Source organism: Oncorhynchus keta, unplaced genomic scaffold (genome assembly GCF_023373465.1).
Source record: "Oncorhynchus keta strain PuntledgeMale-10-30-2019 unplaced genomic scaffold, Oket_V2 Un_contig_28057_pilon_pilon, whole genome shotgun sequence".
NCBI lineage: Eukaryota > Metazoa > Chordata > Actinopteri > Salmoniformes > Salmonidae > Oncorhynchus > Oncorhynchus keta.
This window is the reverse complement of record NW_026285834.1, coordinates 1-10,709: the sequence shown is the minus strand read 5'-3', so window position 1 is coordinate 10,709 and position 10,709 is coordinate 1. Positions and strand designations below refer to the sequence as shown.

At 40.8% G+C, this 10,709-nt stretch overlaps 1 pseudogene; it reads right to left on the bottom strand.

Annotated features, from left to right (window-relative positions):
- Positions 1-2,834: 2,834 nt before the first annotated feature.
- LOC127923046 (N-acetylgalactosamine kinase-like) lies at positions 2,835-10,339 on the bottom strand (annotated as a pseudogene).
- Between the last annotated feature and the right edge of the window lie 370 nt (positions 10,340-10,709).

Here is a 10,709-nt window from a genome sequence, read left to right as displayed (position 1 = left end):
TGTGTTACAAATCATCTTTTGCCGATGACCATGAATATGCTAAATGTTATTTAAAATTAAAAACAATTCTGGTTTTGCACATACAGTAAGTCATCGTGATAATTAAATTAAAATCAGATAGAAACTACCTCAACAAAGATGAGGTTTAGACTGCTGACTGAAAGAATGTTCAGAATGTTCTTGAGGTTTAAAATGCTGACTGAAAGAATGTTCAGAATGTTCTTGAGGTTTAAAATGCTGACTGAAAGAATGTTCAGAATGTTCTTGAGGTTTAGACTGCTGACTGAAAGAATGTTCAGAATGTTATTGAGGTTTAGACTGCTGACTGAAAGAATGTTCAGAATGTTCTTGAGGTTTAGACTGCTGACTGAAAGAATGTTCAGAATGTTCTTGAGGTTTAGAATGCTGACTGAAAGAATGTTCAGAATGTTATTGAGGTTTAGAATGCTGACTGAAAGAATGTTCAGAATGTTCTTGAGGTTTAGAATGCTGACTGAAAGAATGTTCAAGATGCATGTTTTTACCTTTAATGGAGAGAACATAATTGTGCCTTTTAATAATTTAAGCATTTATCACACGTCTGAACATAGACATAACCATTCAATAGTCACAGGAGGTTGGTGGCACTTTTATTGGGGAGGATGGGCTTGTGGTAATGGCTGGAACGGAATAGGTGGAATGGTATCAGACACATGTCCAGGTGTTTAATGCCATTCCATTTGCTCCGTTCCAGCCATTATTATGAGCCGTCCTCCCCTCAGCAGCCTCCACTGGTCAAGGTCTTTGTTGGCTTTATCCTTCATCATTTATCCTTCTTTATAAAGTTGGCTTTATCCTTCATTTAAAGGTGCAACCTGCAATAGTTACAGGCAGCTGTTCAATGGTCGTTTTTTAAAATGTTATTTTACCTTTATTTAACTAGGCAGGTCAGTTAAGAACAAATTCTTATTTTCAATGACGGCCTAGGAACAGTGGGTTAACTGCCTGTTCAGGGGCAGAACGACAGAACGACCTTGTCAGCTCAGGGATTTGAACTTGCAACCTTCCGGTTACTAGTCCAACGCTCTAACCACTAGGCTACCCTGCCGCCTCTACACTCTAACCACTAGGCTACCCTGCCGCCTCGTTGTATACCAATTGCTTTTTAAAGAATATCATGTTGATCTGATGGTCTGTAGAGACCGTAAAGCACCATCTATGAATTTAGGTATTGGTTTACACCATCCCTCAGCTTTATGGCAAAAACAGTTGCCGTTCGGCTGGAAAAGTGAATCACAGATTGAGACTTTAAAACGGTATGAAGAGAAGGCTTTCCTGTCAACTTCCTGTAAACGAAGGGGGATCCATACTGTAGGGAAGCTCAATGTAAACACTCTGGCTGTCAGCATTCTACAGCCTAATTGCCCTGTTTGGTCTTTTGGTCAAACACACTCACTAATACATTGTTAACCTGTCAGACATGGATGCTTGCAGGATGAAAACATGATGTTGTTTCCATTAGGCTTATGCTTTGAATGCTGAAATTCAATACACTATTTATCATTTGATCACATCTCTTTTTTTTCTTATTTAAAAAAAAAATATTTTTTAAGCTAAGAATGAATTTCATCTTGAATGCTGGCGATGCATCGCTTATTTTATATTTTGTTTCTACCACAAAAACTGAAACACTTGTCATTTTTATTTGTTTAATGTCCTCTTCTGAACTTCTGGATGTTTTTTTCAATGTTTTTTTATATATATACAAATATACAGCTGTTCATATTGTGCTCCGTTGTCTGTTTCTGTGGAGATCATGCAAACGGAACAGACAGAGACAACTTAAAACAAAAGCCCTTTTACTCCTTATTCCTTCAAAACATACAACACAAAAACACACAGCAATGGAAGGAATGTAGTACTGCACTGTGTGGAAAATTATTGTCCTTTATATAGACAGCACTGTCCCATTTGAACTGAAATCATTACACTTCACAGAATAAAGAAAAGTCCCCTTTCTTGTAAAGAAGTTGATCTTGAATCATTAGTTTTAACACTAGTTATAACTTGAGTTCCAAATTATAAATGTAATAATTTTCCCCTCTATAAAATAGTGCCAGTCTTTTGCTATCATGCCAACTTCTGTCATGTTTGGCTTGAAAATTAAGCAATGAAGTTGGCAAGAGGACAAACAGATCTAGAATCAGGCTATAGATGGAGAAAACAGATCTAGAATCAGGCTATAGAAGGAGAAAACAGATCTAGAATCAGGCTATAGAAGGAGAAAACAGATCTAGAATCAGGGCTATAGATGGAGAAAACAGATCTAGAATCAGGCTATAGAAGGAGACAACAGATCTAGAATCAGGCTATAGATGGAGACAACAGATCTAGAATCAGGCTATAGAAGGAGAAAACAGATCTAGAATCAGGCTATAGAAGGAGAAAACAGATCTAGGATCAGGCTATAGAAGGAGAAAACAGATGTGGGATCAGGCTATAGAAGGAGAAAACAGATCTAGAATCAGGCTATAGATGGAGACAACAGATCTAGAATCAGGCTATAGAAGGAGAAAGATCTAGAATCAGGCTATAGAAGGAGAAAACAGATCTAGAATCAGGCTATAGAAGGAGAAAACAGATCTAGAATCGGCTATAGAAGGAGAAAACAGATCTAGAATCAGGCATAGAAGGAGACAACAGATCTAGAATCAGGCTATAGAAGGAGAAAACAGATCTAGAATCAGGCTATAGAAGGAGAAAACAGATCTGATCACACTAGAAGGAGATTATCATTGCCCTGGAATCAGAATCAGCTTTGATTATCATTTTGGCATGAAATTCCAGAATCAGAGTCAACGGTGTCATTTTGGCATGAGAATTAGTCAGAGTCACGACTAAAATAATAGTATAAAAATACTGAAAAGGTGAAACGGGCAAGGAAGACATTTCACCTCAAAATTGTAAAGAGAAGCATTTTTTTGACTTCAGTCTTCAAGGAAGATGGCCGCCCCCTCCACCAGGCTTGGTGACAAACAGACTGTGTTTCTCTAGCCGCTCTGCGTGGGTCTGCCGTGGTAGTACAACTCTCTGACGCTTTTAGGAAAGACTCCACCTTGTCAGTGGGGACCATGGAGACAGCACAGCCTCTCCCCAGCCTGCCCGGTCAGCCGGGATCCCACCGCACCAGACTGCCTGTAGCCAGAGGAAACATAATACACATGGAGAAAGCAAGGTTCTAGGAACCTAAATCCTTCACTACGATCTATCAATTAACAATGCACCGAGGAAACTGTATCAACAGTTGCACCATCCATTTGTCAAACACACTAGTTACAAGGTAGCCGGTGAAATCTAGTATTTTAAATGGACAGGTTTGAAATTAGATTTTTAAATATCTCAAATGAGACTTCATCTCTCACTGACAGACAACGTAAATAAATATAGGCTATTTCACCAAATGACGGCAAGATTTTATTTCTGAGTTAACGAGAGTAGAGTGAGAATAACCTGTAAATTGAAAGGTTTTAAACCCTTTTAATATATATAAAAATATATAGTTAACATATAGAATGGAGTGGTTCTGGGACTTACAGACATATCTCTACCAGCTGGTCTAGTTCTGGACTTACAGACATATCTCTACCAGCTGGTCTAGTTCTGACTTACAGACATATCTCTACCAGCTGGTCTAGTTCTGGGACTTACAGACATATTCTACCAGCTGGTCCAGTTCTGGACCAGCTCTCTACCAGCTGGTCTAGTTCTGGACTCCCAGACATATCTCTACCAGCTGGTCCAGTTCTGACTTACAGACATCTCTACCAGCTGGTCTAGTTCTGGACTTACAGACATATCTCTACCAGCTGGTCCAGTTCTTGGACAGCTGCACTCGTGACAGGTCTCTGCAGCTGGCGGGCTCTGCTTCATCAGGTCTCCGAGACGCTGCACGCCGTTCCGTGCGGAGGGGAGCTTCATCACACACGCTCTGAACCGCAGGACCTGCCGCCGCCGTACATGCCTGGCCCGCTGGTACAGCTTGAACTGGGCCACTGGGAGAGAGGACAGGTATAGCAGGTCAAACCGGTTATTTACCTTTAAGGATATGATATAACGGAGGAGAGAGGTCTCAAGGAGGAGAAGCGAGAAAGGCAGATGTGGAGAATGAACCTTTTGGAAATAACATATGCGAGCGTGGACACACAGTTTGGTTTGAATCAAAATGGTGGAGGGAGGACCTCCCCTGCTAGCCTACCAGTTATAATGTACCAGTTATACAGTAGTGACCTGCTAGCCTACCAGTTATACAGAAGTGACCTGCTAGCCTACCAGTTATAATGTACTAGTTATACAGAAGTGACCTGCTAGCCTACCAGTTATACAGTAGTGACCTGCTAGCCTACCAGTTATAATGTACTAGTTATACAGAAGTGACCTGCTAGCCTACCAGTTATAATGTACTAGTTATACAGAAGTGACCTGCTAGCCTACCAGTTATACAGTAGTGACCTGCTAGCCTACCAGTTATAATGTACTAGTTATACAGAGTGACCTGCTAGCCTACCAGTTATAATGTACCAGTTATACAGTAGTGACCTGCTAGCCTACCAGTTATACAGTAGTGACCTGCTAGCCTACCAGTTATACAGTAGTGACCTGCTAGCCTACCAGTTATAATGTACTAGTTATACAGTAGTGACCTGCTAGCCTACCAGTTATAATGTACTAGTTATACAGAAGTGACCTGCTAGCCTGCCAGTTATAATGTACTAGTTATACAGAAGTGACCTGCTAGCCTACCAGTTATACAGTAGTGACCTGCTAGCCTACCAGTTATTATAATGTACTAGTTATACAGAAGTGACCTGCTAGCCTTTATTTTTATTTTTATTTATTTATTTCACCTTTATTTAACCAGGTAGGCTAGTTGAGAACAAGTTCTCATTTGCAACTGCGACCTGGCCAAGATAAAGCATAGCAGTGTGAACAGACAACACAGAGTTACACATGGAGTAAACAATTAGCAAGTCAATAACACAGTAGAACAAAATGGGCAGTCTATATACAATGTGTGTGCAAAGGCATGAGGAGGTAGGCGAATAATACAATTTTGCAGATTAACACTGGAGTGATAAATGATCAGATGGGCATGTACAGGTAGAGATATTGGTGTGCAAAAGAGCAGAAAAGTAAATAAATAAAAACAGTATAAAAACAGTATGGGAATGAGGTAGGTGAAAAAGGGTGAGCTATTTACCTATAGACTATGTACAGCTGCAGCGATCGGTTAGCTGCTCGGATAGCTGATGTTTGAAGTTGGAGAGGGAGATAAAAGTCTCCAGCTTCAGCGATTTTTACCAATTGTTTCAGTGACAGGCAGCAGAGTACTGGAACGAAAGGCGGCCAAATTAGGTGTTGGCTTTTAGGGATGATCAGTGAGATACACCTGCTGGAGCGCGTGCTGCGGATGGGTTTGCCATCGTGACCAGTGAACTGAGATAAGGCGGAGCTTACCTAGTATGGACTTGTAGATGACCTGGAGCCAGTGGGTCTGGCGACAATATGTAGTGAGGGCCAGCCGACTAGAGCATACAAGTCGCAGTGGTGGGTGGTATAAGGTGCTTTAGTGACAAAACGAATGGCACTGTGATAGACTGCATCCAGTTTGCTGAGTAGAGTGTTGGAAGCCATTTTGTAGATGACATCGCGGGAAGTCGAGGGATCGGTAGGATAGTCAGTTTACTAGGGTAAGCTTGGCAGCGTGGAGTGAAGGGGCTTTGTTGCGGAACAGAAAGCCGACTCCTGGATTTGATTTTTGATTGGAGATGTTTGATGAGTCTGGAAGGAGAGTTTTGCAGTCTAGCCAGACACCTAGGTACTTATAGATGTCCACATATTCAAGGTTGGAACCATCCATAGCCTACCAGTTATAATGTACCAGTTATACAGCAGTGACCTGCTAGCCTACCAGTTATACAGTAGTGACCTGCTAGCCTACCAGTTATACAGTAGTGACCTGCTAGCCTACCAGTTATACAGTAAGTGACCTGCTAGCCTACCAGTTATACAGTAGTGACCTGCTAGCCTACCAGTTATACAGTAGTGACTGCTAGCCTACCAGTTATACAGTAGTGACCTGCTAGCCTACCAGTTATAATGTACTAGTTATACAGTAGTGACCTGCTAGCCTACCAGTTATACAGCAGTGACCTGCTAGCCTACCAGTTATACAGCAGTGACCTGCTAGCCTACCAGTTATAATGTACTGAGTTATACAGTGCAGTGACCTGCTAGCCTACCAGTTATAATGTACTAGTTATACAGTAGTGACCTGCTAGCCTACCAGTTATAATGTACTAGTTATACAGTAGTGACCTGCTAGCATACCAGTTATAATGTACTAGTTATACAGTAGTGACCTGCTAGCCTACCAGTTATAATGTACTAGTTATACAGAAGTGACCTGCTCGCCTACCAGTTATAATGTACTAGTTATAATAGTAGTGACCTGCTAGCCTACCAGTTATAATGTACTAGTTATACAGTAGTGACCTGCTCGCCTACCAGTTATAATGTACTAGTTATACAGTAGTGACCTGCTGGCCTACCAGTTATAATGTACTAGTTATACAGTAGTGACCTGCTCGCCTACCAGTTATAATGTACTAGTTATACAGTAGTGACCTGCTAATACTACCAGTTATAATGTACTAGTTATACAGAAGTGACCTGCTAGCCTACCAGTTATAATGTACTAGTTATACAGTAGTGACCTGCTAGCCTACCAGTTATACAGTAGTGACCCGCTAGCCTACCACATTTACATTTACATTTAAGTCATTTGGCAGACGCTCTTATCAGAGCGACTTACAAATTGGACCAGTTATACAGTAGTGACCTGCTAGCCTACCAGTTATAATGTACTAGTTATACAGTAGTGACCTGCAGCTGCAGTTATAAGAAATGTGCTAGTTATACAGAAGTGACCTGCCTTTACAAGTTATCATGTACTAGTTATACAGTAGTGACCTGCTAGCCTACCGGTTATACGAAGTGACCTGCTAGCCTACCGGTTATAATGTACCAGTTATACAGAAGTGACCTGCTAGCCTACCAGTTGCCTGATAGTGACCTGCTATTCCTACAGTTATACTAGTGACCTGCTATTACCAGTTATACAGTAATAGACCGTAGCCTCACCATTTACATTTACAGATTTAAGTCATTTGGCAGGCTCTTATCCAAATGACTTACAAATTGGACCAGTTATACAGTAGTGACCTGCTGGCCTACCAGTTATAATGTACTAGTTATACAGTAGTGACCTGCTGGCCTACCGGTTGCATAATGTACCTAGTTATGCAGTGACCTGCTAGCCTACCCAGTTATAATGTCACTAGTTTATACAGTGACCTGTAATACCACCAGTTATACAGAAGTGACCTGCTGGCCACCAGTTATAATGTGCCAGTTATACAGAAGTGACCTGCTAGCCTACCAGTTATACAGTAGTGACCTGCTAGCCTACCAGTTATACACTAGTGACCTGCTAGCCTGCAGTTATACAGTAGTGACCCGCTAGCCTACCACATTTACATTTACATTTAAGTCATTTATGACGCTCTTATCCAGAAGCGACTTACAAATTGGACCAGTTATACAGTAGTGACCTGCTAGCCTACCAGCTATAATGTACTAGTTATACAGTAGTGACCTGCTAGCCTACTACAGTTATAATGACTAGTGACCTGAAGGACTAGCCTACTGGTTATAATGTACTAGTTATACAGAAGTGACCTGCTAGCCTACCAGTTTGCACTATGCCATACAGCAGTGACCTGCTAGCCTACCAGTTATACATAGTGACTAGTTATACAGTAGTGACCAGCTAGCCTACCAGTTATAATGTACTAGTTATACAGAAGTGACCTGCCAGCCTACCAGTTATAATGTACAAGTTATACAGTAGTGACCTGCTAGCCTACCAGTTATACAGTAGTGACCTGCTAGCCTACCAGTTATAATGTACCAGTTATACCAGTAGTGACCTGCTAGCCTACCAGTTATACTATGCTAGCCTATGTACTAGTTATACAGTAGTGACCTGCTAGCCTACCAGTTATAATGTGCTAGTTATGCAGTAGTGACCTGCTCCTTCCAGTTATACAGTAATGTACTAGCCTACCAGTTATAGCAGTAGTGACCTGCCAGCCTACCAGTTATACCAGTAGTGACCTGCTAGCCTTCCAGTTATAATGTACCAGTTATACAGTAGTGACCTGCTAGCCTACCAGTTATACAGTGACCTGCTAGCCTACCAGTTGCCATGTACAGTAGGTAGTGACCTGCTAGGCCTACCAGTTATAATGTACTAGTTATACATTAGTGACCTGCTAGCCTACCAGTTATGTAGTAGTGACCTGCTTTGTCCTCACTGATTTGGTGTAAACAACTAGCTTGTCGGCTCCGTCCGCACTGATTGGCGTAGCCGGCTCAGTCCTCACTGGATTGGTAAACAACTAGCTTGTAGGTCTGGCCCGCACTGATTGGTGAAGTCATTTAATGAGCTAAATGTGTAAACAACTGTTGATTTATAATAATAATAATATATGCCATTTAGCAGACGCTTTATTCAAAGCGACTTACAGTCATCGTGCATACATTCTACGATGGGTGGTCCCGGAATCAACCCACTACCCTGGCGTTACAAGCGCCATGCCTCTGGCCAACTGAGCTACAGAAGGTTATAAAAAAGAACAGAGAGGAACGATATAAACATCTACTTGTTTTTATGGTTCAAACCCGGTTTCAGAACTTTATATTGTTGGTCAGAACAGTAGAACGGAACAAAAGTAAATTGTGGTCCTGTTCAGAATGAAACTGATTGTAAAATAACTGGTAGTAATACGAAAGTGTCTTACCGTCCTGTGTGTTGGGGCTAAGGAGGTCTGTACAAAGCTGTTCTGTGGTGATTCCCCAGGGCCTTGCAGACCTCCTCTGCTGTAGGGCTCAGGGTGCAGCACCTCAGCCACCAGCCGCAGCATCTCCTCCAGAGAGGCCTCCAGCTCTGTCTGCACCTGGGACAGCTTCAGCAGCCGGCCCCACTCCAGCCCCGAGCCTTCGCCAACATCTGCCATAGAGGAGTTATTTACAGCACACAGAGACAGCTTCAGCCCGGCCCCACTCCAGCCCCGATCTGAGGAGACCATAGAGTTATTTACAGCTTCAGCAGCCCGGCCCCTCCAGGAGCCTTCGCCAGAGGGAGACCATAGAGTTATTTACAGCACACAGGAGACAGCTTCAGCAGCCGGCCTCACTCCAGGTCTCCTCGATCTGGCCAGAATCTGATTGAGTTAAGAACACAGTTCAATTCATTCTGGGGTGGCAGGTAGCCTAGTGGTTAGAATGTTGGACGAGTAACTGAAAGGTTGTTGGATCAAACCCGGACAAGCTGACAAGGTACAAATCTGTCATTCTGCCCCCTGAACAGGCAGTTAACCCACTGTTCTTAGGCCATCATTGAAAATAAGAATTTGTTCTTAACTGACTTGCCCTAGTTAAATAAAGATAAATAAAAAATAATTAAAAAATCACAGTGGTTTGAGGTAAATGGGAATTCTAGGTTTTATCCCTTCTCATTTCAGCGGATTACAATTGGTTTTGATGTACTAGCAGGACAAAACCTTAGAGTGCTTGCTAAGTCAGAACGTGTGTTGAATGTTCTCTACCAGGCATCTCTAGTGGTATTTTATTTAATTTACGATGTTGAGAACGCAATATCAACTGGGACCCACTGTAATGATAATAACAATAATAATGATAATATTAGAATAATAATAACAATAATAATAATAATATAAGAAGAAGAATAATAACAATAATAATATAATATAATAATATAATAATAATAATATAATAATATGATAATAATAATATAATAATAATAATATAATAATAATAATAACAACAATAATAATAATAATATAACAATAATAACAATAACATAATAAGAACAATAATGAAATAATATAATAATAATAATAATAACAATAATAACAATAATAACAATAATCATAATAATATAATAATAATATATGATAATAATAATGAACTATTATAATAATAATAATATAATAATAATATAATAATAATAATAATAATAATATATAATAATAAGAACAATAATAATAATAATAATAATGATGAACCTTGGTGGCTATCCGACACTCGACCACCGGATGTTGAAGTGAGAGGTAGCAGCCTTGTTCATCTCAACGCAGCAGTTAGAGATAACAAACACTGCCCCCTCAGGGAGACGTACGTCAGACGCCCGCAGAGGGTGGAACTCAATCAGCTTGGCCTACAGGACAAAAGAGACAGATCGAGGACTAATAAATCAGCACTGACAAACCAGAGAATATGACCGTAACTGTACAGAAGGTCATTAAAACTAGTTTTAAACTATTGTCTAACTTATTAAAACACAGCAGCAGCACCACACACTAATAAACACCATATAAAACTCCCTGGTATACAGAATGTGTGTTTGATTACATTTACATTTAAGTCATTTAGCAGACGGCTCTTATCCAGAGCGACTACAGTTCCTTCCTTTGTCCGTGTGTACATGTGAGTCTGTGTGTGTTGGTGTGTATGTATGTGTGTGTGTATGTGTGTGTGTGTATGTATGTGTGTGTGTATGTGTGTGTGTGTGTGTATGTATGTGTGTT